The sequence below is a fragment of the Cavia porcellus genome, unplaced genomic scaffold (assembly GCF_034190915.1).
Source record: "Cavia porcellus strain 051 isolate PalLab524CR breed Dunkin Hartley unplaced genomic scaffold, mCavPor4.1 scaffold_7, whole genome shotgun sequence".
In the NCBI taxonomy this organism is placed as follows: Eukaryota; Metazoa; Chordata; class Mammalia; order Rodentia; family Caviidae; genus Cavia; species Cavia porcellus.
Window position 1 is genome coordinate 35519940 of NW_026947490.1, and position 27654 is coordinate 35547593.

General features: G+C 41.6%; 1 pseudogene; it reads left to right on the forward strand.

Annotated features, from left to right (window-relative positions):
- LOC100717447 (leukocyte immunoglobulin-like receptor subfamily A member 6) overlaps window positions 1–25529 on the forward strand; it is a 45407-nt pseudogene extending 19878 nt beyond the window's left edge.
- The last annotated feature ends 2125 nt before the right edge of the window (window positions 25530–27654 follow it).

Here is a 27654-nt window from a genome sequence, read left to right on the forward strand (position 1 = left end):
AGCAGGGGGCAAGGAATTCCATCCCAGCCTGGCTGAACTCTCTCCCTTGCCTGGGGGACAGACCAAGGCTTCCTGCCAGGAACAGTGAGTCTGGCCAAGCCACAGAATGCATCCCAGCCTTGCTAACATCTATCCCTCACTTGGAACAATACTTGAAGCTCAAAAATATAGGAAAATGACCAAACAAAAGACCAAAATGCAATCTCAAACATCCAGCCCATTCCAAGAAAGCCTAGGAGCCATGTGCATAGAAGAAAATATATGCCACATACCTGAAATACCTGAAATAATAGTAACTGAAATAAAGAAGCAACTCTGGGAAGCCTTAAAGGAATTCAAACTAGAAATAATCTCGCAAGTAAAAGAGGAAATGATAAAAGAAATGAGGGAGATGCTGAACACATCTAAAGAAGACAGAGTTTAAAAATTGGAGGAACTAAACAAAAAGATAAAATCCCTGGATGAACAATATAAGAAACAAACAGAATATATAAAGCAGATGCAAAGAGATATACAGGAAATCAAAAATTCCATCGAAAGCTGTAAAAACCGCCTCAATGAATATGAAGATAGAATTTCAGACCTCGAAGACAAGATTGCAGCCAGTGAACAGGAAAGGAAAGATCTTTTAAAAATAACAAGAAATCAGGAAATAACAATGCAACACCTGCAAGATGATGCAAAGAGGAACAACAGAAGGTGGATGGGGATAAATGAAAAAGAAGAGGACAACATAAAGGATGTCAAGAGGATATTTAGAGAAGTAATAGCTGAAAATTGGCCAAACATGAGATTGGAAACTGATATCAAGATCAACGAATCATGTAGAACTCCACATAGCCATAATCAAAATAAAACTACACCCAGACACATAATAATGGCCATCCCAGAAATCAAACAAAAGAATAGCATATTAAAAGCTGTCAGAGAGAAAGACGGATCACCTATAAAGGAAAACCTATCAGAATCACAGCAGACTTCTCAGCACAAATAATAAAGTCAAGAATAGCATAGAGTGAAGTATTTCAGATCCTAAAGGAAAAGGATTTCCAACCTAGACTGATGTACCCTGCAAAACGGTGCTTCAAAATCGATGGTAAAATAAGATACTTCCATGAAAAAGAACAGCTGAAAAACTACATGATCACCAAACCAACTCTGCAAAGAATACTGAAAGACAGCCTAGATACATTTAGGGAAAAACCACTAAATAAAAACAAACAGAACAGAAAGATAAAGATGCAACAGGAGAAAGATAACATGTCAACAATTAACCAATATATAACAGTTATAACCATTAATGTAAATGGTCTCAGTGCACCAATTAAAAGAAACAGACTGGCAGAATGGATCAAGAAACAAAATCCAACCATATGCTGTCTACAAGAAACCCATCTAACACTAAAGGATACCCACAGTCTGAAAGTCAAAGGATGGGAAACAATACTTCATGCCACAGGAATTCAAAAAAAAGTGGGGGTGCCTATTCTGTTTGTAGACAATGTGAACTTCAAGCCAATAATGATCAGAAGGGATAAAGAAGGTCACGACATACTTGTTAGGAGAAAACTCCAAGAGGAAGAGATAACTATCTTAAATATATATGCAGCCAACACCAGAGCACCCAGTTATATAAAACAAGTACTAAGAGAAATGAAAACCCAAATTAACAGTAACACAATTGTAACAGGAGATCCTCACACACCACTGACACCAATGGACAGATCAACCAGACAGAAAATCAGCAAAGAAATAAAAGAACTGAATTGCACATGTGAACAAATGGACTTAAGAGACATATACAGAGTATTCCAACCAACAACAACAGAATACACATTCTTCTCAGCAGTGCATGGGTGATTCTCTAAAATAGAACATATATTAATTCACAAAACATATTTAAATAAGTGCAAAAGGGTTGAAATTATCCCTTGCATGCTATCAGACCATAGCGCTATGAAATTAGAAATAAATGATAAAAGATACTGCAAAATTCCCACAAACACATAGAAACTGAATAACACACCTTGAGTAATCAGTGGGTCACAGAGCAAATTAAAGAAGAAATTAAACAATACCTACAAGAAAATGAAAACACAAATACAACTTACAGGAATCTGTGGGATGCAATGAAAGCTGTCCTCAGAGGAAAATTCATTGCACTGAGTACCCACATCAGGAAAACAGAACTAATACAAATAAATAACCTGACGTTACATCTCAAACATCTAGAAAAAGAAGAGCAAGTCAAGCCCAAAGCCAAAAGAACAAAAGAAATTATAAAAATCAGAGCAGAAATCAATGCAATAGAGACTAAAAAAAAATCAATGAATCAAAGAGTTGGTTTTTTGAAAGAATAAATAAAATTGACAAGCCCCTAGCCAAACTTATTTAAAAAATGAAAGAAAAGGCTCAAATTTGTGCAATAAGGAATGAAAGAGGAAAATAACTACAGATCCTATACAAATACAGAAAATCATCAACACCTATTTTGAAAACCTCTACTTTCAGAGGTTTGATAACACAGAGGAAATAGACAGATTCCTAGAAGCATACAAAGTACCAAAGCTAGATCATGAAGATGTAAAACTGCTGAATAACCCAATTTACATTAATGAAACCAAAAACACAATTAAATCTTTACCTACAAAGAAGAGCCCGGGCCCAGATGGATTCACTGAAGAATTCTACAAGAAATACAAAGAAGACCTAATGCCAACACACCTCAGACTCTTGAGTGAAATTGAAAGGGATGGAATCCTTCCTAAATCGTTCCTAGAAGCAAATATTACTCTAGTACCAAAACCTGAGAAGGACCCAACTGAAAAAGAGAACTACAGACCAATCTCCCTAATGAACACAGATGCAAAAATCCTCAATAAAATATTGGCAAATACGACGCAGCAAATCATCAAGAAGATCATACACCATGACCAAGTGGGATTCATTCCAGGCATGCAGGGATGTTTCAATATATGTAAATCAATAAATGTAATACACCATATCAATAGAGCCAAAAGTAAGAATCACATGATCATTTCTATAGATGCAGAAAAAGCTTTTGATAAATTCCAACATTCATTTATGATAAGAACCTTGCAGAAAATTGGAATAGATGGTCTTTACCTCAATATAATAAAGGCCATCTATGACAAACCAACAGCTAATATCATACTAAATGGCCAAAAATTGAAGGCCTTTACTTTAAAATCAGGACAAGGATGTCTCTTATCACTGCTCCTATTTAGTATAGTACTGAAAATACTGGCCAGAGAATTAGACAAGAGAGAGAAATAAAAGGCATAAAGATAGGAAAAGAAGAAGTTAAGCTATCATTATTTGCAGATGACATGATACTCTATAGAGAAGATCCCCAAAACTCCATTGAAAGACTCCTAAATATAATAAATAAATTCAGTAATGTAGCTGGATATAAAATCAATGTTCAAAAATCAATAGCATTCCTATACACTAACAACAAAGTCACAGAAAGAGAAATAAGAGAAACCACACCCTTCACATTAGCAACCCAAAAACTGAAACATTTAGGAATTACTTTCACAAAAGAAGCGAAAGACCTATACAGGGAAAATTATAATACACTGAAAAATAAAAATGAAGATGATCTCAGAAAATGGAAAAACATCCCTTGCTCATGGATAGGAAGAATAAATATTGTGAAAATGGCCATCCTCCAAAACCTTTTATACATATTCAATGCAATCCCAATTAAAATACCATCAACATACCTCATAGAACTCGAGAAATCACTCCTAAAATTCATCCGGAGCGAGAAGAGACCTAGAATAGCAAGGACAGTCCTAAGCAGCAAAGGCAAGGCAGGAGGTATCACAATCCCTGACTTGAAGTTATACTACAAGGCAACTGTAGTAAAATCAACATGGTACTGGAACCAAAACAGAGCCGAAGATCAGTGGAATAGATTAGAAGATACAACCACAACTACAAACACACTCAACCAACTTATCTTCGATAAAGAGACCAAACATGTTCACTGGAAGAAGGACAGTCTCTTTAACAAATGGTGTTGGAGAAACTGGCTCTCCATGTGCCAAAACCAAAAACTAGACCCATGCCTATGCAATGGAGTACTACTCAGCTATAAAGAATGACCGCGTTGAGACATTTATAAATAAATGGATGCAGCTTGAGACCATACTCATAAGTGAAATAAATCAAACTCACATGTATAAATACCGAACAGTTTCCCTAGTGTAAGCAATGATAAGAATACATAAAAGTATGATGTAATCATGATTCTGAACCATATTGGCTTGAAGCTATATAATATTTTCATTCATTAATTGCAATGGTTTTAACCTAGGTTATTCGATTTTAGTATCTGTGATAGTACGAATAGCTATTTTGAACAAAACAACACAAAATAAAAGCTAGCACTGATTTAATATCATCTTGTTTTGAAGTCCCATCGAGCTGTGGAACATCTGTTTCCACTGATTTTAACATGTTGTATCTTACTATATTTTACTATATGCGATAGTATAAACAAAATTCTTTATAGGCAAGGAGATAATATAGAAACCTTTGTTCGTTTTCTATTAGCTGGTTCTAAATACCATGTAATTCTTTCATTCTCTTGAAGGGCTTCACACTGTCTTGATGTGCTTGATGCTATAGCATATGAAGTTACACTCAAATAATTCAAGGAAAGAGGCACTATGGTGACTACTATTATGTTAGATTATCTGGTGGTGAAACATAATGATGGTTAAATTGCTCGGTTCTGACCTGTGTTGTTCTGTTACAATGTCCTCTTTTATCTCAATCTCCCCCCTTTTTAAAATTAATTTATTCTCTCATTTTTTTAATTAAGGGAAAACTAAATTAAAAAATAGCGGGACATATTACAGTAACTTTTGTTTTCCTATTAACCTGATTTGAATCCCAGTATTGCTCTCCTCATCTTGTTCTGTCTGATTATTCTATATTCTATTTTGCTTGATAGTATCAAGTTTGAGGGTATAGGCAACCACTTTGAAGGCAATAAGATATATATAATGCCCATTATGGTTTGACTATTATCTTTTTTTGAAGTCCTGTAAGGTCTCCAGTATAGGTTTTATTGGTCTTGTTCTGTACTGTTTTGATCAATTCTATTATACCTGATGATATAGGCAACTCAATTTAAAAACAGCAAGAGGCACAATGGTAACCACTTTTGATCACCTGGTATTCTATTTTTGCACATATATCTGTATGTGCTATGCCCACCCTTCTGTTCTAACTGACTCTGTTTTGCTTAGTCATGTTTGGTTTTATTCTTTTCAAAAAAAGTAATAAGAACTGTGGGAATAATAAAACCCAAAAAGTCTAATTGTTATTGTAAAAAAGAGAGGAAAAGAAAGTGGACTAAGGGATATAACCGCAGGTATGTTAGAGTGTGTAGGATGGAAAACCATATTACTGAACTTTTGTTGGATCATTGAACAGAACTGTCTCCAATATCACTGTATGAATGTCCACTTTATATGCATTAATTTTGTAATTTGGTCAACTGTTTCTGGGAAGATAATAGGTAACCTATTAACTGGTGATTTCTTACGTATATTTTTTTTCTTGAAATTCTGTATTACTTGTACCCTTTTACTGCTTTGTTTTTTATGTTCTTTCTTTTTTTCCCTCTTTAAATAAAAAAAAATTTAAAAAAAATACTTCTCAGTTATGTAGCTCCATTCGCAAGGTGAAATCTTCTTTAGGGAAGCAAGTGCCCTGGTGGTTATTCAGGAATCTTGAGGCAATCCTTGTCTTCTCTGACCTCTTTGTCACTAACTGCTACTGCAAACCTCAGGATCACAGAGTGGACAATCTCATCTGGATGGGCCTGGCTGACCTGGTCCTCATGGTCCTCAGAATTCCACTATTCCAAGCTTGACACAGCTAGAGAAAGACCCACATGCAGCCAGGAGCTAAACACATGAGAGAGAACCCTCACTGAGTACTCATAGTGGTGGGGACTTGGAAATAACCATGTCTTCCTGGGATGTATTTTGAGTTTTATTTTGCATGTGGGTTAACACTCATTTGCACCCTATTAAGCCTAGTATTTGATGGGTTTCATAGAGTCCAGCCCTCTGATGGAGGTTTGATCCTTACCATCACACGAAGAAGAGAGAACGACTGCTCTATTGTTTCTGATATAAAGACCATTATTAGCCTAAAGTGAAAACCATTGAACAGGCTTATCATATCACTAGTAACAATGTGAAAGAAATCAGTGAAAATAATAGATCCTAAACTACTCACGTATTAACATGTCATAACAATGAATAAAACCCATAGCTATGCCACTCTAAAACCTAGAAAACAGATCTACTGAGAAATGTATGTGTCAAAAGAAACCACATTTTGACATTCAACAAATATCTAGTCAATACATTAACTCTAGCATCATTAACAGTAGAGAAGAATTCATAAAGCTAGATAAGAAGGGGATGAGAAATATAAGGCAAAATATCCAGTTGTAGAATGAAAGGAATTAGTATTATTAGGGTAAAAGTACTAGAAAAAATTAAATCAAAACAGAAAAGAAAAAATAAAAATAATAAAACAAAGAATAAAAGAAAAACAAAACAAACAACAACAACAAAGAAATTCCCCCTTCGGTTTGGGTGGGTGGTTTCTTCCCAAGATCAGGAGGACGGACTACACAGATATTGGGGAGCAGTGAGTCACAGCAAGAGCTTATTCTTTTCTACCCACTTCTTCTGTGTGTATGCTGAGTTCTGTCCCGCACTTCCTACTGTGCAGTGTCAATCAATGATGTGGTGTCTCCTTTTATGATTGTATTCATTCTAGCCACTCTTAGTGTTTGTGACCCTGTGTGCCCCATGTCACTGCTATCTTCACCCAGCTTCGTGATCTGTGGTCGTGTGAACCCCCCTTTGCCTCAGAGCTCTCTCTGTCCATATACCCCCAGATGTGGCAACTGTCCAAGATGAAACGATGTTGATCACATTGGCTTATGGGAAAAAGATACAGATCTCCAAGTTCTGTGCCTTCTGAGGTAACAAGGGGTTCAGGGAGTCTACTTGGCTTAATGCCAGCACTTTCACATGTGGACCTTTCAGAAAGTCACATGCAAACAGGATGGCTTATCACAAAAGGCACACACCACTATGTCATACATGAGCTGAGCTCAGTCTTGCTTAATCTTCTCATGGAGTCTATGTCTGCGACTGTGTCTTCTGGCTGTTTCCAACCCAGCAGGCGTGGTAGGGTGAACTAGAAAACCTGAACACAGTAACATTGTGACATCTCATTCCTGGAACAGTTTAGTCCTAAACCATTAATCAGTTCCCAAAATGCATCATGATTAATCACTCTCAAATGTGATAGAGGCTGCAATGAATCTCTTCTCCAGTTTTAACAAACCATGTGAAAGACATTACTTTCAGAGTAAAACTGAAAATTTGTGTTTTCAGTTTACCACAACAACAGGATTTTTGGGGGGCTAGCACTGCCAGTTCAATCCATTGTTTCTCCCTGAGTCCTCCAAGCCTGTAAAGATTTACCACGTGTTTGCAAAGACAAGATCCCTTCTCAAGCTTTTGGGTTATCATTCAGGCTACTCTCTTTTCTCTGCATTTTGTTCAGTTTTCCAGTTCCTCTGTGATTTCCAGTTTTCTTTGATTGTTCTTCCTCGATTCCCGTAGCTATGTTTCCTTTCCACTTCTGTAAGTCATTGTTTCCCAGGAGTCTGGCTTTCTGGTCATAGAGAGGCTGTGTTATGCTCATGAGTTTTAATCTGCCATCTTCCAGGCTTTTTTTTTTAATATACTAACATCTGTGAAAGAAACTAAAGTGCACCAATGGTAGAAACAATTACAGTACACTTCAACTCAATAAAGTAAGTTGACAGAGGAACTCATGAGCAGGTTGGGCTATTTGAACTCAGGTGATAGATAAAGTTCTGAAGACATTTTCTATTTCTGAATCACCTCAGCTGATGGAAACTTTTAAATGTGCTTTGCACAACATGAGAGATCCTTCTGCAAAAATGTGCCAAGGGGTACAAAGCAGTCACCTGAGCCATCATTAGACACAGGGAGATCCCAGCTGAGTGCTCATAACACCAGAGCCAAGAAGGGAGAGAAGAGGATGAGTCAAGAACAGCTGAAGTGTTAGGGTCCAGGACTACACTGCCTGAGGAGGAAACTGGGTGTCAAGGGAGGGGGTAGCAATAACCATATAGTGACACCTGTCATGCCTTTTATTCAAACAAACACAAATTAATAAATTATAGATATATGTATATCAGGCTGTCTTTAGTACACAATTTAAACTTGCACAACATGGTCCAAAACTGAAATCCTTGAATATTCCATAAGAGTAAAGCCCTCTCACTGCAAGAAAACCCAAGATCCTCACTTGGTGTGAACATTTAATATGATATTTACATACGATGAATTGTTAATGAAAAAAGATAAAGAGCAGTCAACAACACGATGTACTTGAAGTGAGATATTGTCCAGCTTCATTACGAGCCTTACTATCACATAACTGAGAAGACTTCGGTGTATTTGAGATACAGAAGTTGTTGTCTTCAATACAAGTGCAGTGTAAAATATTACCACAATCTATCTGATTGTCACACACTAGAGTAACATCCCTGCAGAGAGCATTTGTGTATTTTCTTCTCTTTTTTTCTGCCTTTATTTATTGATTTATAATTTTATTGCATAGGGGAAAAAACTAAAATTTCATACAGGATAATAGGGGAGCAAACATGCTCAATAAATTGAGTATTGTTACTTTTTGATTACTTGAGTAAAAGATGTAGGTATGAATTATTCATAACCTATTAGCACAAGTCATTCTTTTCAATGAACAAAAAGAAATTAGTAGTATAACTACCTTAACTATCATATCCCTTCTTTTTTGCTTTGCCCTATTCCAGTTTCTCTTTCATTTTGAACAATTTTTTTCACATTTTACATTTTTTCCTGTTATGAAAACACTGTCTCAGGCTCTTTGCAAATCTCAAGTGTGCAGTATCATTTTGATGACTGCAGTAAAGAAGAGCTGTGATGGGGAAGTGGAGAGATGTCAGCCAGGCTTCCTAATGTAGATTCAGGAGAAATGAGTCGTGAAGATCTGTTCACACCATGCTGACCACACCTCACACAGAGGTGGATGAGGATGTTTTCATTCTTCTTTTGGTCAAATTATGTTCTCTTTCAAGATAAAGAGATTGGTGAAGAAATTCTCTACTGAGCACAGGAAAGCTCTGAAGAGCTGTGTTGTGCATCTTCCTCTGGCTGAAGACAGGATAATTTCACTGCTCAGTGTGCTACCTGCTCCATGCTCTCATCTATAGAGCAGCTCTCGTCTGTCAAAGTGAAAAATCATGATGATCAAGCAGAAGTTAAACTTCTCTAGTACCATCAAAAATGAAAGCCTTGGACCAGGGGTATAGGTCAGCATTAGAGCACCTGCCTGGCAAAAGCGAGGATGTGGGTTTGATCATTGGGGAAAAAAAGATGACCTTTAATTAATGTCTATAGTAAATAACTGTTTATAAGAATAGGAATTATTCATAAAATGACAGAAATGAAAATATAGTAAAAGCTCTAAGAAATTAGTTGCACTGTGATTTTCTCTAAAAAAATGAAACCATGCAAAACAGAACCAAATTTGCAAAAATATTACATGTTCACTGAAGATATATTACTAATTTCACTGACATCATAAGTAAAGTACAGTGGACAGAAAGTAGTTAGTTTTCAAAGATTTTAAAGAAATGCTAACATAGCAAATCACACAAAGAACAGGAGAACTAAAGGTGAACCTTTGACAGAGTGTGGGAAAAGGATTGGAAATGTACAAAACAAGTAAAAATAGTGATCCAGGATAATACAGAAATAGAAGCTAGATCAATACCGTAATACTCTAAAACTGTAAGCTATGAAGGAGATACATTAACAGAGTGCATTTATTATATCACTTGTCCATATATGGATATTGATCACTATGCTCATGTGGCAGGGGATGCTGCCTAGAGGAGCAGAATCACATCCGGGTCTCTCAGAGCAGTGAGTACACAGCAACGTCTCCCTATGGTTCTGGGTGCAGCAGTACGGGATGTGCAGTGTACACACACAGATTCCTTGACCATGGTTTTGGTGTGGCCTTGGTTAGAGCTGTTGCGCCCTCAGCCTCATCTGAAAGTTTCTAAGCCCCTGCCTCCACTGTGCTATGGTGAGAAGGAGCTGGTAATCTACCTGTGTGGGCAGCAAGTGGTAAACATTGCAGAGTGTGACCTGGGGCTTGATAGTCACACCCTGTTTGTTTTCTATATTTTCTTTGTTCCTATGTCCTGTCTTGCAGAAGAAAAAACATGCCCCAAATCAGTCAGCCTTCTGTGTCTTATAAATCCTGGAAGAGAAGGCAGCAGAGGGTCACAGTGGAGAAGTCTGTCCCGAGACACGGGGTCTACAAAAATCTTTAGAGGCTGAGCTCATGCACTGTTGGTGCCCATCCATACTGACCAAGACCAACACCCAGGACCCAGCACAGTCATAAAGCATGGTCCCCATGGGCACGGGTCCCTCCCATGTGATTGTCTCTCCAGGATGTTGTCTGGCTCAGGTCCTCTGAGACACATGTTGCACACCCCCTGTCCCTGCTCACCTATGAAATACAAAGGGCTCCCCACCTGGGAAATATGGGGTGGCAGCAGGTGACATAGAAGACTTGCCAATGGATCTTTTGGCAGGATATGGGCAAGGTTTCCCAGTATCTGAGGGTCTCATTCTGTTCAGTGAGCGGAAATGGCTCTGCCTTGTGCTAAGCCAGTCTCATGTGGGAGCCTGTGATGCTCAGTCTGGGGTCCGGGGGGGAGCTGGAGTCACCTTGTAAGGAGGAAGCCCCAGAGCTGGCAAATAAGACTCCTGTGAAGGCCAGGAGCTGCCTGCTCTTCTCCAGCCTGTCCAGGATGACGAGATATAGGGCTTTGCTGCTGCACAGTCTGAGAGGAAAATCTGTGAAAGAATTGTGATACATAATTGCACATTTGACTTCCATTGCTCGAATCTGGGAGATTTCAGACTCTTCTTCTCCCACACATATTACTCTTAATAAAGAAATTTGTGAAGAGAACGTTGGCTCAGGTTTGACCAGCACTCTGAAAGAAATCGCTGTTCTGGGAGTCCTGTAGTGCCCATGATGGGATGAGCTGCACGAAGTACAAACATCAGGCAGCGCTGGACATATAGATGCTCTGGGGTGGAAAAATCTCTCAGGGATGCAAGTGAAGAAACCACTGAGGGCCGTGAGGGCGAGAATGGCTTCAAACTCCCTTTCTAAGCCAGGACTTTCTGCTCTTGCCCATGGCCATGACAATCTTTCTAGCAGCTTGGCTAAGCCCTGGTATCCCTGGGATGATGTGATGCTGTGTGGTCAGCCATGCTCACACAGGTTGGGACCCTCATCTCTGAGCTCCACAGTGGATTTCTAAACAACAAACTCACTGAGCGCCGTTCTATATCTGACACCACAGCACAAAGAATCCCAGATGGTGGGTGGGACAGCAGCTCCCTGAACTGACAGCCTCCCCACAGCTACCAACCCACACATCCCATAGTGCTACATTCATGGATGAAGTCTTGGGCCCTTATCCCTCCCTTTCCTCCTACAGGACCCTGCAGCCAAAGACACAGGAGGTGACAAAGACGTGGGATCTCGAAACCCTCACAGCAGGGTTCACTCACTGCTCTGTGCACCCAGGACTGTGAACGGAGCCCAGCATCACCTGGAACTTAGCACCCACAACCCCATGAGGAGGCCAGGCCACCCAGGGATCTGAGCCCACAGAGACCTTGAGCAAGGGCCTTTGCCTTTCCTGGACAGGTTTCCTCCATGGTGATCCTGCTCCTTGTTGAGGTGGCACCAGGCCAATCTGCACAGAGTAGGATCAGGTTTAACACTGCAGAGTCCCTCAGTGAAACCCAGCCTCCTGTGACTCCATTAGTGATGTCAAACCTTGTAAGGATGTAAATCGCACTCAAGACCTTACCGCAGGTGGCTAAACATTCTGAAATGCTCCTATAATAATCTCATAGTGCTTGGTGACCAGCTCATTCTTTCTTCAAATTATCCAGTAAAGTTTCACAGTGATGATGAGTATTCTGTATCTGAGCTATCACATAGGGCAGTGCCCAGTCGTGGTATCACTTACATTAAAATTAGAATAAATATACAACAGCTTAACTTCAGCTCGTTGCGCACATCTGCCAGAACTCAGGAGCTCATACGACACAGGGGAGTGGAGGTTGCAGGGTAAAAAAACAGAAATTTGGCCCTTTTCTTTTGTGGCATCTTCCTTTCTGCTCTACGTCAGTGGTGGGTATTTAAAATCACAGGTTCATTTTTTCATGGATCTGGGAGATTCACAGGCCATGATATTTGACATTGATGGCAAGACGACTTTGTCTCCTGGCATCAGGCAGCAATCAGAATCCCTCCTGCACTGTCTCATACCTCCTGCCCTCCTGGAAATTGCTGAGACAGAGGCTGTGAACCTGTTCTGAGTCCAGCATCCATAGCCGCTTTCTGGAAGCAGGTTTCTGCTGATTGCCTAAGTCTCCCTTCATCCCTCTTCTTCCCTGGAATCAGTGTCTCTGCAGAACAAACACTAGCCTTTACTCTGAATTAGGAGCTCCCTAACCGTTGGAATTAGTGTTCTCTTCCACGTTTCCTAATACATTCTTCTGATCCTATATGGGTTTTTCTTAGTGTTTCTGTCACACTTGCAAATTTTGGCATACATGAGCTGTTTAAATTTTAGTTTGACAAAAAGTCAACAGCTCCCCCAAACTGCTGAAAAAACAGTCTTTGATCCACTTCCTGAAGCAGTGCTTGTTTCTATCTGAAGCCTCCTGAATGTCGCATTCACTGTCTCCACTTCTGCCCAGATTCTGATGCTCACCAGAACCCCAGTTAAACTCCTCTCTCTCAGCACTCTGTGCTGTCTCCTGCCTGCTCTTCCCCAATTTTCCAGATTCCACTCTTAGACCAATTCCACAGCCACTCCCAGTGCTGCCCATAGCTCATGTGACTCTGGACTATTCCTGATCCATCCACCAGGTAATGCTGTTCCCACTGCAGGTTCCCCTCCTGCTTCCCTGTGCTCGGGTCACACTTCTCTGGCCACAAGTCACCTCTCAGAGGCCCTCTGGCAGCTCCCCATATGAAGTTTCAGACAGGAGCACAGGGACCATGGGCCCATTTTGTCTGTGTACTTCTTGGTGTGAGGACCCTGAGCCTCCTGTCAGGGGAGCAGTCACCCTGCTCACCCCAAGTGCACTTGAGATCTCAGAGCTGGGCTCTCTAGCTAACTCTAGCCACTGTCCCAGTGCGTAGAATCTCTTCACCCACCAAGCACTGTGACTCTACCCTGAGAAACTCAGAGAAGCCTCACTACTTGGCATTCTCTCCACTTGACTGATGGTGCAGAGCAGAGTTAAGGAGCAGCATTTGTCACTGTCTCCCTGCTGCAGAGCCCAGAGCACCAGGACTCCCAGGAAGTGACCGACACACAGGTCCAGGCCTCCAGACCTCCAGTTGGGGGTTTCCTCTTGAACTCAAGTCAAAGCCTTTCCTGGATTGAAGGACACACCCTCAGCAGAGAGCAGGCAGAGGGACAGATAGGTGAGTTTCATCACAGGCAGCTTCCCAGGCTTTTCCAGCCTGCACCTCATTCTCATCTCCACTCTTTCCTCCCCCAGGCAGCTGACTCAGGGTCCCCAAAGACTAACATATGCCCAGACGGGAGCCAACCACAGGCCCTTTCTTCCAGGAACAGGAGTCCTTAACTGTTCCTAGTGTGTACACTCGCCTAGTCATTCAGCATCTCAGGAGAGATCTCAGACCCCACAGTGTAAAGACTGGCACATTGGGGCCTCAGGAGGTACAGGAGCTGCCCTGTGCACACTCAGCTAAAGACAGTGGGCAGCCTGGGGTTGTGGTGTGGGACCCTGCGATGTTCTAGACAACACCTCACCTTATGGTCCGAGGTGGCTACACCAACACATCTGAATACTAAATAAGTTAATTATGACAACAATAACTAAGACTCAACCAAGGACATCACAAAGTGATCACATTTATTATAAAATTAAAAACAAACATCAAGTTCATGACATATCTACAGTTTAGAGTAAATGACAACTTTAAATAAATTGAAGTAGAAAACACAAAACATTCAATGATTTTTGGTTTTGTAATAATTGCATTAATTTTTTTATTTAAAGAGAAAAACAAAATGAAACAAAGCAAAACAGTAAAAGGCTAGAAGTAATACAGAATTTCAAGAAAAAAAATATACAGTAAGAATTCACCAGTTAACAGATCACATATTGTCATCTTACAAACAGTTGTCCAGATTACAAAATTAAAGCATACAAAGTGGACATTAATACAGTGAGATTGCAGTCAGTTCTGTTCAATGATCCAAGAAAAATTCAGCAATATGGTTCTCTATCCTACACATTTAAATATACTTGCAGTTATATCCTTTAGATCACTTTCCTTCCTCTCTTAGTTATGCTAACAATCATACATTTTAGATTCCATTACTCCCACAGTTTTTATAACTTTTTCTTTGAAGAGGAAAATAAAAAAGATCTTTAAAAGGCCAAAAAACAAAAAACAATACAAAACAAAACAAGACAGATCAAAGAAAAACCCAATGTGACAAAGCAAAACAGAGTCAGTTAGATCAGGAGGATGGACATAGTATATAATAAAAAAAAAAAGGATTACTAGGTGATCAACAGTGGTTACCATTATGCCTCTTGTTATCCTGAAAAGAGTAGCCTACATCAGCTGGTATAAAAGAACTGAACAAAACGGTACAGAAGACCAATAAAACACACATTGGAGAGCTTACAGGATTCCAAAGGAGATAATAGTCAAACAATAACAGGCATCATAGAATATCATCTGGTTGCCTTCCAAATGGTTGCCTATACCCTCAAACTTGATACTATTAAGCAAAACAGAATAAAATAAAATCAGTCAGAACAAGATGCGGAGAACAATACAGGGGTTTAAATCACGTTAATAGGGAAACAAAAAAGTTACTATAATCTACTGCACTATTTTTAATTTAGTTTTCCTTTTAGTTAAAAGATACTAAGAAATAAATCAATTTTTTAAAAAGGGAAGAAAAGGGGGGGGGAGATTGAGATAAAAAAGAACATATCAATAGAACAACACCGGTATACTATAGCATCAAACTTATCAAGACAGTGTGAAACCGTTCAAGAGAATGAAATTATTGCAGGGTATTTAGAACCAGCTAGCAGAAACCAAACATCAATTTCTATACTATCTCTTTGTCTATAAAAATTTTGCTTATACTATTGCATACATTAAGATATAATAAGATACAACATGTTAGAACCAACGGAAACAAATGAACAACAACCTGATGGGGCTACAAAACAGGATGATATTAAATCAGCGCTAGCTATTACGCTCTTATTTTCTTCAAAATAGTTATTTATAATATCAGAGTCAATAAAATAAAACAACCCAGATTAAAACCATCCCAATTAATGAGTGAAAACAATATATGGCTTCAAACCAGTGTGACTGGGAATCATGATTACCACGTACTTTCATGTATTCTTATCGTTTCTTACACTAGGGAAACTATTTGGTATTTATACATGTGAGTTTGATTTATTTCACTTATGAGTATGGTCTCAAGCTGCATCCATTTATTTATAAATATCTCAATGTGATCATTCCTTATAGCTGAGTAGTACTCCATTGTATAAAAATACCACAACTGTTTTATCCATTCCTCAGTTTATGGACACTTAGGTTGTTTCCAAGATCTAGCTATTACAAATTGTGCTGTTATAAACATGGGCGCACATACATCACTGTGGTATGATGCTTTCAGTTCTTCTGAGATTATGCCTAGAAGTGGAATAGCTGGGTCAAATGGGGCTTTCAGTCCCAGTTTTCTGAGAAATCTCCAGACTAACCTCCACAATGGTTGCATTAGTCTACACTCCCACCAACAGTGCAGGAGGGTTCCTTTTTCCCCACAGCCTCTCCAGCATTTGTTGTTGGTGGTTTTCTTGATCTTGGCCATTCTTTCAGCAGTGACATGAAATCTCAGTGTGGTTTTAATTTGCATTTCTCTAATGACTAGTGATGCTGAAAATTTTTTCATATATTTATTTGCCATTTGTATTTCTTCATCTGAAAATTGTTTATTCATCTCAGATGCCCATTTTTGGATGGGGTCTTTGAATTTTGGGGGTCTGATTTTTTTTAATTCTTTATATGTTTTAGACAGAAGTCCTTTGTCTGAGGAGCAGTTAACTAGGATTTTTTCCCAGTTTGTGGGTTTTCTTTTCACTATGTTAGAGATTTCTTTCGATGTGCAGAAAGTTTTTAATAAGATGTGATCCCAGTTATTGACTCTGGAAAGTATTTCCCGTGCAGTTTGAGTCTTGTTCATGAATTCTCTACCGACCCTTATGTCTTCAAGGTTTTTACCCAATTTGTCTTCCAATAGATTTAGTGTTTCTGTTTTAATATTTAGATCTTTGATCCATTTAGATTTTATTTTAGTATATGGTGACAGTCATGGGTCTAGTTTCACTTTTCGGCATATGGAGAGCCAGTTTTTCCAACACCATTTATTAAAGAGACTGTCATTCTTCCAGTGAACCTGTTTGGCCTGTTTATCAAAGATAAGGTGTTTGAGTGTGTTTGTAGTTGTGGTTGTATCTTCCAATCTATTTCATTGGTCTTCAGCTCTGTTTTGATTCCAGTACCATGTTGATTTTACCACAGTTGCTTTGTAGTATAACTTCAAGTCAGGGATTGTGATACCTCCTGCCTAACCTTTGCTGCTTAGAACTGTCCTTGCTATTCTAGGTCTCTTCTCACTCCAGATGAATTTTAGGATTGATTTCTCGAGATCTATGAGTTACGTTGATGGTATTTTTATTGGGATTGCATTGAATCTGTATAACAGTTTTGGGAGAATGGCCATTTTCACAATATTTATTCTTCCTATCCATGAGCAAGGGATGTCTTTCCATTTTCTGAGATCATCTTCAATTTCATTTTTCAGTGTATTATAATTTTCTCTGTATACATCTTTCACTTCTTTCGTGAGAGTAATTCCTAAATATTTCATTTTCTTGGTTGCTAGTGTGAAGGGTGTGGCTTCTCTTATGTCACTCTCTGTGATTTTGTTGTTAGTGTATAAGAATGCTATTGATATTTGAGTATTGAGTTTGTATCCAGCCACACTGCTGAATTTACTTATTATATCTAGGAGTCTTTCAATGGAGTTTTGGGGTTCTTCTATGTAGAGTATCATATCACCTGCAAATAGTGATAATTTAACTTCTTCTTTTCCTATCTTTACACCCTTTATTTTCTTTCATGTCTAATTGCTCCGGCTAGTATTTCCAGTACTATATTAAATAGGGGCAGTGACAGAGGACATCCTTGTCTTCTGCCTGATTTTAAAGTAAAGGTCTTCAATTTTTGGCCATTTAGTATGATACTGGCTGTTGGTTTGTCATAGATGGCCTTTATTATGTTGAGGTAAAAACAATCTATTCCAATTTTCTGTAATGTTCTTATCATAAATGAATGTTGTACCTTATCAAAAGCTTTTTCTGCATCTATAGATCAGACTGGCAGAATGGATTAAAAATAACAAGAATGTTATCATAGATCACATCTATGATCATGTGATTCTTACCTTTGACTCTACTGATATGGTGGATTACATTTATTGATTTACATATATTGAACCATCCCTGCATACCTGGGATAATCCCACTTGGTCATGGTGTATACTCTTCTTGATGACTTGCTGCATCCTATTTGCCAATATTTTATTGAGGATCTTTGCATCTGTGTTCATTAGGGAGATTGGTCTGTAGTTCTCTTTTTCAGTTGGGTCTTTCTCAGGTTTTGGTACTAGAGTAATATTTGCTTCCAGGAATGACTTGGGATGGATTGTTTACCTTTCAATTTCATTGAAGAGTTTGAGGAGTGTCAGCATTAGGTCTTCTTTGTATTTCTTGTAGAATTTTGCAGTGAATCCATCTGGGCCTGGGCTATTCTTTGAAGGTAATGACTTAATTACAATTTCGATTTCAATAATAGAAATTGGGTTACTCAGCAGTTTTATTTCTTCTTGACCTAGCTTTGGTACTTCATATGCTTCTGGAAATCTGTCTATGTCTTCTGTGTTATCAAACCTTTGAGAGTGAAGGTTCTTGATATAGGTGTTGATGATCTTCTGTATTTCTATAGAGTCTGTAGTGATTTCACCTTTTTCTTTGCTTATTGCATGAACTTGAGCATTTTCTTCCATTTTTTTAGTAAGGTTGGCTAGGGGCTTATCAATTATATTTATTATTTCAAAGAACCAATTCTTTGATTCATTGATTCTTTGTATTGTTTTCTTAGTCTCTATTGCATTGATTTCTGCTCTGATTTTTATTATTTCCTCTCTTCTTTTGGCTTTGGGCTTGACTTGCTCTTCTTTTTCTAGATGTTTGAGGTGTAGCATCAAGTTATTTATTTGTATTCATTCTGTTTTCCTGATGTGGGAACTCAGTGCAAAATTTCCCTTGAGGACAGCTTTCATTGCATCCCACAGATTCCAGTAAGTTGTACTTGTGTTTTCATTTGTTTGTAGATATTGTTTAATTTCTTCTTTAATTTCCTCTGTGACCCACTGATTACTCGGGTGTGTTATTCAATTTCCATTTGTTTGTGGGATTTTTGCAGTATCTTTTATCATTAATTACTAATTTCATAGTGCTATGATCTGATAACATGCAGGGGATGATTTCAACTCTTTTGCATTTCTTTAAATATGTTCTGTGAGTTAATATATCATCTATTTTAGAGAATGACCCCTGTACTGCTGAGAAAAATGTGTATTCTGTTGTTGTTGGGCGGAATACTCTGTATATGTCTATCAATTCCATTTGTTCACAGGTGTGATTCAGTTCTTTTATCTCTTTACAGATTTTCTGTCTTGTTGATCTTTCCATTGGTGTCAATAGTGTGTTAAAATCTCCTGTTATAATTGTTTTACTGCTAATTTGGTTTTTCATTTCTGATATTACTTGTTTTATATAACTGGGTGCTTTGGAATTTGGTGCATATATATTTAAGATAGTTATCTCTTCCTCTTCAAGTTTTCCTGTAACCAGTATGTAGTGGCCTGCTTTATCTCTTCTGATCATTGTTGGTTTGAAGTTCACATTGTCTGCAAACAGAATAGCTACCCCCGCTTTTTTTGGCTTCCTGTTGCATGAAGTATTTTTTTTCCATCCTTTGACTTTCAGTCTGTGAGTAACCTTTTGGGTTAGATGGGTTTCTTGTAGACAGCATATGGTTGGGTTTTGTTTCTTAATCCATTCTGCCAGTCTATTTGTTTTAATTAGTGCATTGAGACCATTTACATTAATGGTTATAACTGTTATATATTGGTTTATTATTGACATGTTATATTTCTGCTGTTGCATCTTTATCTTTCTGTTCTATTTAATTGTCTGCTTTGTTAAGTGGTTTTTTCTTAAGGGTATCTAGACTGTCTTTCAGTATTCTTTGCAGGGTTGGCTTGGTGATCATGAATTTCTTCAGCTGTTCTTTGTCATGGAAGTATCTTATTTCTCCATCAATTTTGAAGGACAGTTTTGCAGGGTACATCAGTCTAGGTTGGAAATCATTTTCCTTTAGGATTTGAAATACTTCACTCCATGCTCTTCTTGCCTTTATTGTTTGTGTTGAGAAGTCTGCTGTGATTCTGATAGGTTTTCCTTTATAGGTGATCTGTCTTTTCTCTCTGTCAGCTTTTTTTGGTGTGTGTGTCTTTTTCGTTTTTATCGGTATCAGGGATTGAACTCACCACTGCCTGCTTGCAAGGCAGGTGCTTATGCCACTGAGCTAAATCCCCAGCCCCCTCTGACAGCTTTTAATATTCTATTCTTTTGTTCAATTTCTGGAATGCTGATTATTATATGTCCGGGTGTAGTTTTATTTTGGTTATGGCTATTTGGAGTTCTGTATGCTTCATTGATCCTGATATCAGTTTCCAATTTCATGTTTGGGAAGTTTTCAACTATTACGTCTCTAAATATCCTCTTGACGTCCTTTATGTTGTCCCCTTCTTTTTCATTTATCCCTATCAAACTTATGTTGTCCCTCTTTGTTGTGTTGAATTGTTATTTCCTGATTTCTTGTTAATGTTAAAATATCTTTCCTTTCCTGTTCACTGGCTGCAATCTTTTCATTGAGGTCTGAAATTCTATCTTCACATTCATTCAGACAGTTTTTACAACTTTCAATGGAGTTTTTGATTTCCTGTATATCTCTTTGCATCTGCTTTATATATTCTGTTTGCTTCTTATATTGTTCATCCAGAGATTCTATCTTTTTGTTTGGTTCCTCCAATTTTTTAGCTGTGTCTTCTTTAGATATGTTCAGCATCTCCTTCATTTCTTTTATTATTTCTTCTTTTACCTGATATATTATTTCTAGTTTGAATTCCTTTAAAGCTTCCCGGAGCTGCTTCTTTATTTCAGTTACTATTGTTTCAGGTATTTCAGGTATATGGTATGTGTTTTCTTCTATGTACATGGCTCCTAGGCTTTCTTGGGATGGGTTGGATGCTTGAGATTGCATTTTGGTCTTTTGTTTTGTCATTTTCCTATATTACTATGTTTCAAGTGCTGTTGCAGAGTTTCCCCTGGTCGTGTTGTAAATTGACTCTTATGTCCTGGGCTCTTAGGACTCCTCTGGTAGTAGCTCCCTCCTGGGCAGCAGAGCCCCTGGATTAAAAGAGGCTTGCCAGGCTCCTCTCAGGTAGACCTAAAGCCTCCTCAATTTTCACAGTTTCCCCTTCTGATAGCAAAGCTCCCCTGAGGGATAGAAGGCCACCTGGTGTGGTCCAGGCAATCCCAAATCCTGTTAAGCCCAGTATAGTGTGGCTGCAAGCCCAGTGGGCTCCCAACCCCCTAGAGCAAGGATCTCATAATCTCCCAGGGACAGGATGTTTTGTAACAATCTAGCTCCTTGGATGGCAAAACTCCCCAGGCTTATAGAAGGTTCCCTTATGGCCTAAGTAGGCCTCAAACCTCCTCAGCAGGAATGCTCCTTCCTCCAGGCTGTGGCAGTAGTGCTGGTGCTCTCCAGATCAAAAGAAGTCTGCAGGTGAGCTCAGAGCAGATTTCAGCAGTTCAGCCCAGCTCCCTCCTTCTGGCCAGCAGCTGTGGTGTGCTCCTTGGCCAGACGAGGCAGTGGCAGACCTGAGTCCCCTCCGCTCGGCTGGGCCCTCTCCTTCCAGCTGGTAGCGGTGGTAGTGTGGTCCCCGGGCAGGAGAGGCGGCAGGCAGGGCCGGACTGGAATCTCCTCCCTAATGGCATTAATTTTCACAAAGTAGTAAATAATGATCAAAGCAACCAATAGTAACTGGAATTCACACACTATAAATACAAACTTGTCAGTAAAATCTTTTATCATTGAAAAGGAAAACAAATATTCACAAAAGAAGTGCAGGAGAAATGCTTCTAAGCTTGTGCAGTTGGGGAAGATAACATCAACACAAATAAATGTCCCTCACTTTTCCTTAGAGGAAAATGACAGCACAGGACAACAAATTTTCCTTACTGGCTTTGATGCCTATGATGAGTATGGGATGACTGAGCTCACAGTACCTCTGTCTTAGAACTCAGAATGTCTGACTGACTTTCCTGGAAAATCCAACTTCCTGTTCTCAGGTCAGAGCAACAAGCTCCCCATGAACTCAGAGGGGAAGGGAGCACAGGGCCATGTGATACAGGGTGAAGGCTGGATGGGGGGCTATGCCCAGCACAGCAGTGGGTGCTGATGGGCTGACAGACATGGGAAAGTCCCCTCAGAAATGCTAGGACAAGGAACTGGTATAGCACTTGTCTTAGTTACTTTATGCTCGTCGCTGAGACAAAATACCTGAAGCCCAAAGTTGGGAAAGGAAAGGTTTATTTCTTACAGTTTTTGGAGGTTTCAGTCCACACTCAGTTGGCTCCCAGGTAGGCAGGCATGGCTGGGCTGCACTTCATGGCGGACGCCAACAGCAAACTCAAACCACCAAAGAGAAAAACACACCTTCCTCCTGCCATTACATCACATCCTGGCTCCACCCCTATGTGGGTGGAGCACTGACACCATCAATCCAAGCACTATACAATGAACCATCACATATGAATAATGCAAACTCATGAGGCCTGGGGGACACAAACATAAACCATGACAGCACTGCAGGTCAGGTGTATTTCCTGGAGTAATGGACACAGATGTAGAGGATACAGATGTTACAGATACAAATAAACATTGGTATTGGTACAGATTTAAACAGCCACTAGATTTGCCTATTACTAGAGGAGTCCACAGCCTCATGAGCAAAGGGGAGCACAGTAAGTGGCCTCCATCACCCTGGACCTCACAATGGAAATGTGCAAGTCCTGGATTTGACCTTAGGGGATGCTAGGTTAGAAAGCCTTCACAGCAGGGAGACCCATACCACTAATAAAGTAAAGAAATTACTTTTACTTTGGCTTCTTGATCAGTAGGAGAGGAAAATATTTAGTTTAATTCTGTGTTGTGGACACTTTTCTTTTATAATCAAGAGAATTTGGAGGTGAGATAATTCACCAGCTCTATGTCTGAATCTCTCCACAGATGGGAGCTGAGGCAGGAGGATCACCATGAGCTCCAGTGAACCTGGGCTATATAAACAACTTAAATTCAAGCCTAAATTACATCTCAAAAAAAAAAATAAACAACAAAGTAAATTTTAAAAATCTATAGCCATAAAATGTGGTAGTAGATAAGTGACTTAAAGTCAGCAACTAAGCAATAACACAGTGTATGACCAGGGAAAAAAGACAGACTCTCCTGAAGCAAACTTCTGAGAGTGGAATGGACTAAGTATAGTGCAGCAGGTCTGCTGTGAGTCTCACAGCAACCGCAAAGGAAAAATCTAAAAAGACCTGTGAGAGGAGAGGAGGCAGAGCCATCCTGGGCATCTTAGAGAAATGCTGCACCTGTATAAAACTTAAAAAGGATTGGCATGCAGCTCAGTGGCCTGAGTTTAACCCATAGCAAATAAGTTAAAATAAAGTACAATTGCATACAATAAACCAAAAGAAGTAATAAACAAAGTAGTAAAAGAAGTAATAAAACAAAGCTTAAAGTCAGAAAATTATGTTTTTGGTTTGGTAAAAACAGGAACGATTTCAAATAAACAATTTATCAAGGAACTCCAAAGAACTAGAAAAATTCACAAGAAGCAAGTTCACACCTGCAAGAGTTGATTTTCAATCACATTAATACAAGTGACTTCCTTCTTCCTTGAGAATCCCTACCTCAAACCTTCCTAATCATCCTGAGTTTTCCTAATGCCCTGCAAGCTCTCTGATGTGGGCATGTCTCCTCCCTGCCCCTGACCTGTATGGAGGTTCCTCCTGTCAGGGCTCAGTGTATCTCTGCATTCTTCCACCTGCAGCATGAACCTGCATCTTCCCCAGAGCATCTCCAGGGCTCAGAGAAGGTAGTCTGTGTAAGGATGACTTCCTGTGCAGGTGGCAGCCCTGAGGAAGGGAGGAGACTCATGGGATGTTCTGAGAGGACAGACAAGCCAAGGGTGACCTGGAGTGGTTCAGAAGTGAAGGCTCAGGGTGTATCAGCTGCTGTGTCCTGGCCCTCAGTGAGGTGACGATCACTGAGGAACACTTGGGAAGATGGGAAACTCCACATCAATCTAGAGAACAGCCTGGCTGAGACCTAGGGAAAAGGAGGCGGATGTTGGTGGATGTCAGTTCTGCTTCCTGTGGGGCTCATGATGTGTCTGCCCTATGAAGGGCAGAAACTAATGCTGAGCTGTGAAAGCAAACTGTGGTCTCCTCTATCCACACAGCCTCACCTGGAGGTAGGAGACACCATGATCACCACCCTCACAGCCCTGCTCTACACTGGTGAGAATGGAACATGGGGATGGGAACCCTAGTCTGGAACCAACAGCAAGTCCCTGGTCCATGAGGAGACCCAGGGCTCAGGAGACTCTGGGGATCACAGGACCTGCTCAGGCTCCAGGCAAATCTCTCACAGGGAACTCTCTTCCAAGGCTGAGTCTGGGTCCCAGGACCCCAGCACAGGCAGGTGAGTGTGTACCGAGCTGTCATAGTTCCCTCCTCCTCCTGGGGACAAGGGACCACTGCTGGGCAGTGGGGATGGAGCACAGCAGCTATGGGCTGGTGCTGGGAGGCCTAGAGTGTCCTGGGGCTGAGAGCTGGGATCTGAGGGAAGGAAGAAGTTGCTGGGACCCAGATGTGATTTCCCCAAAAGGATCCTGCCCAAACCTAGGCTCTGGGTTGAGCCAGGATCCGTGATACCATGAAGGGAGGCTGTGACCCTCTGGTGTGAGGAGACTCATGGGGCCCAGGAATATGCTCTGTACAAAGAGGAAAGCCAATTGCTCTGGAGAAGACAAACATCAGTGCAACTCAAGGATTTGGCCAAGTTATCCATCCTGTTTGTGAAAGAGAGCCATGCAGGGCCATATCACTGTTACTACCAAGCCCCCTCTGGCCAGTCAGAACACAGTGATGCCCTGGAGCAGCTGGTGACAGATTAGAGGACACTCAGGGTCCCAGCTGCAAGCTCTTCCCTCAGGAATGGGTCTGCTCTCAGGGGTGTCCCCCTCTCACAGCCCAGCCCTGGGCACAGTGTGGGAGGTGTGGGTCCATTTCACACGCTGCCTCCTTCTCTCCTAGGAGTCTACAGCAAGCCCAGCCTCTCAGCCCTGCCCAGTCCTCTGGTGACCTCAGGAGGGGATGTGATCCTCCAGTGTTGGGCACAGCTGGTATTTGACCAGTTCATTCTGACTAAGGAAGGAGGAGACAAGCTCTCCTGGACTCTGGACTCACAGTGAGGCGCCAGTGGGCAGGCCCAGGCCCTGTTCCTTGTGGGCCCTGTGACCCCCATGCAGAGATGGACATTACATTGTTATAGCTGTTACAGTATGGAACCAAACATGTTGTCAGAGCCCAGAGATGCCCTGGAGCTCCTGGTGTCAGGTACGGAAGTCCCTGCTTAGACCCAAGCACATTTCATTCCTAAACAATTGTCAGGGGCTCTACTACAGAGGATTCCTAGAAGAGAGTATTGGTCAGGACATCCACAAAGTTAGAAACCTCAGTGTGAATCACAGGGTAGCACAGGAGGGCCGGGGTATAGCAGGAAGCAGCCCCTCAGGCTGGCTCCTCCTCCCTCTAGTCCTGTCCAGGAAGCCCTCCCTTCTGAAACAGCAGGGCCCTGTGCTGCACCCTGGACACAACCTGACCCTCAGGTTTTGCTCTGACCCCTGCTATTTCAGATTCATTCTGTCTAACAAAGGGGCAGACATTCTCACACAGTCTGTAGCCCCAGACTGGGCATATTTAGGGTGACTTCCTCCTGGGTCTGGGAATGGTTTCTCTGTATACATCCTATGGTAGACACTGCCTCTCCTTCATGTCCTTGGTTCTTATTGATGCCCTGAACATTCTGATCACAAGTGAGGAGCCCAGGGCTCAGTCAGGGACCCAGACTCTGCACAGGGTCTGCTGAAGCCTGAGGCTGGGATATCAGGGAGGAAATAGAGACTCAGGGGAGGAGAGGAGAAGCAGAGTGAGAGGAAGCAGAGACAGACAGAGGGCAAGGGCCCTCAGAGACAGCCCTGCTGAGGCCTCAGCTCAGAGCAAGCTGGGGCAACCCCTCACCACCTCCTTCTTTCCAGGACAGCTCCCTGCCACACCCTCACTCTTGGTGCAGCCAGGACCCACGGTATCCTCAGGAGAGAATGTGACCCTGCTGTGTCAGTCACAGAATCCTATGGACACTATCCTTCTGTCGAAGGAGGGGCTAGTGGATTCCCACCTGCCTCTGAGATTAAAGTCCAGAGCTCAGCAGTCCTAGGCAGAACTGGTTGTGGGAGATGTGAGCTCAGCCATCGGGAGGACCTACAGGTGCTATGGCTCTCAGCACTCAGCTCCATATCTGTTGTCACTGCCCAGTCAGCCCCTGGAGCTTGTAGTCTCTGGTGAGTTGCTTGTGACTCCTACATGACTGAGCTTAGGGTCCCTCTGATGGTCTCCCAAGGCTGCCCTGCACAAGGTGGGTATGAGGAGCACTGGGGAAACCAGCCAAAGGCGAACTCTTCCAAGACTTGTTGTTACTACCCATTTCCTGCCTAGAATGCACTCCATGTGCAGCAGCCAGTGTTGGCAAAGCCACAGCACAGGTAGAGGAGAGAGTAGAGGTCCGTTCCCAAGGCAGCCCCACTCCACACCCCCTCAAGTCCTCATCCCCAGGATGAGTCTCATTGCCACCCTCACTTCCCAGCTCCACAGCAGGAGTCTCTGGCTCTGTCCCAGTGCCCCACTGTCCATGCTGCCTGGAGACGCTCAGCCCATCTCAGCCCTGGTTTCAATCTTGCTTCCACTGCTGTCCAGGGGCAGAGAAGAGGGATAGGAACCCAGGTGCCCACAGGCTCAGAATGGGGGCTGTGTGGGGTGGTTTCAAAGCTGAGGGAGATGCTGGGGTCCACCCTGGGAGAGGAGCAGTAGCTGATATGTGGAGCAGGGAGCCCAGCCCTTCACTTCCTCTCTTATCCCAGGAGACCTTGAGAATCAGCCTCTCACACCAGAATCCAGACCCTTAAATGGAGAGTGAGGGCACTGCTCGGAGGGGTCAGGGGCAGGCGCTGAGCTGTGGGGCTGCTGCAGCCTCCTCTGGAGATGCTTACTCAGACCAGCCCCTACTGTGTGGCCTCAGTTTCTCCAGGTACACAGGAGAGGCCTTGCCATGAACTTCAATTTGCTCTTTCTGTTGATCTTGCTGTTATCCCTGAAAAGGTGGCCTCTCAGGGGGAGCTTCCGGGACCCACACTGCCATGATCCTGTCCCTCCACGCAGTGACAGTGACAATGTCCAGGGGAAGGCACAGGGCCGGGGCAGGGTGTCTAGGCTCCTTCCCTCCAGATCAGGAGGCTCTGCTCTGCTGGAGACAGCAGGGCAGAAGTCCAGCTCCACGTGTTCATCCCTGTCTGGGCCTCTTGCTGGTTTCCCTGGGCTGGCAGTTCCCTTCTTTCAACCTCTGTTTCCTCCTAGGCAACCTGCATGAGGGGATTGATGACCCCATGTGCAGCACTGTGAGAGTGTGAGGGGGAATGCAAAGGCCCAGCGTGGGCTGGCACACACTACGTGCTCAGTGAAGTGACAATTTTCCTCTTTCAAGGCAGCACCCCAGACCCAGGACTGCAAGGGAACCCGAAGGTTGTGATCAGGGTCTCCGTGGCCTCCTCTTTGCTCCTCCTCCTCCTCCTTCTCCTCCTCTTCTTTGGATACTGGTGCAAGGGAAGGAGTAGGAAGGCAGGTGAGCAGGGTGGGTGAGACCTGGGCCTCAGGAAGCTGTGGGTGCTGTGGTCCCCAGGGAAACCAGTGCTAAGGAAGAAGTCTGTGCAGAGACTCCTGTGCAGAAACTCATAGCAGAGAATCCAGCACAGAACATAGGGGCACATCCCTGTGGGAGTCT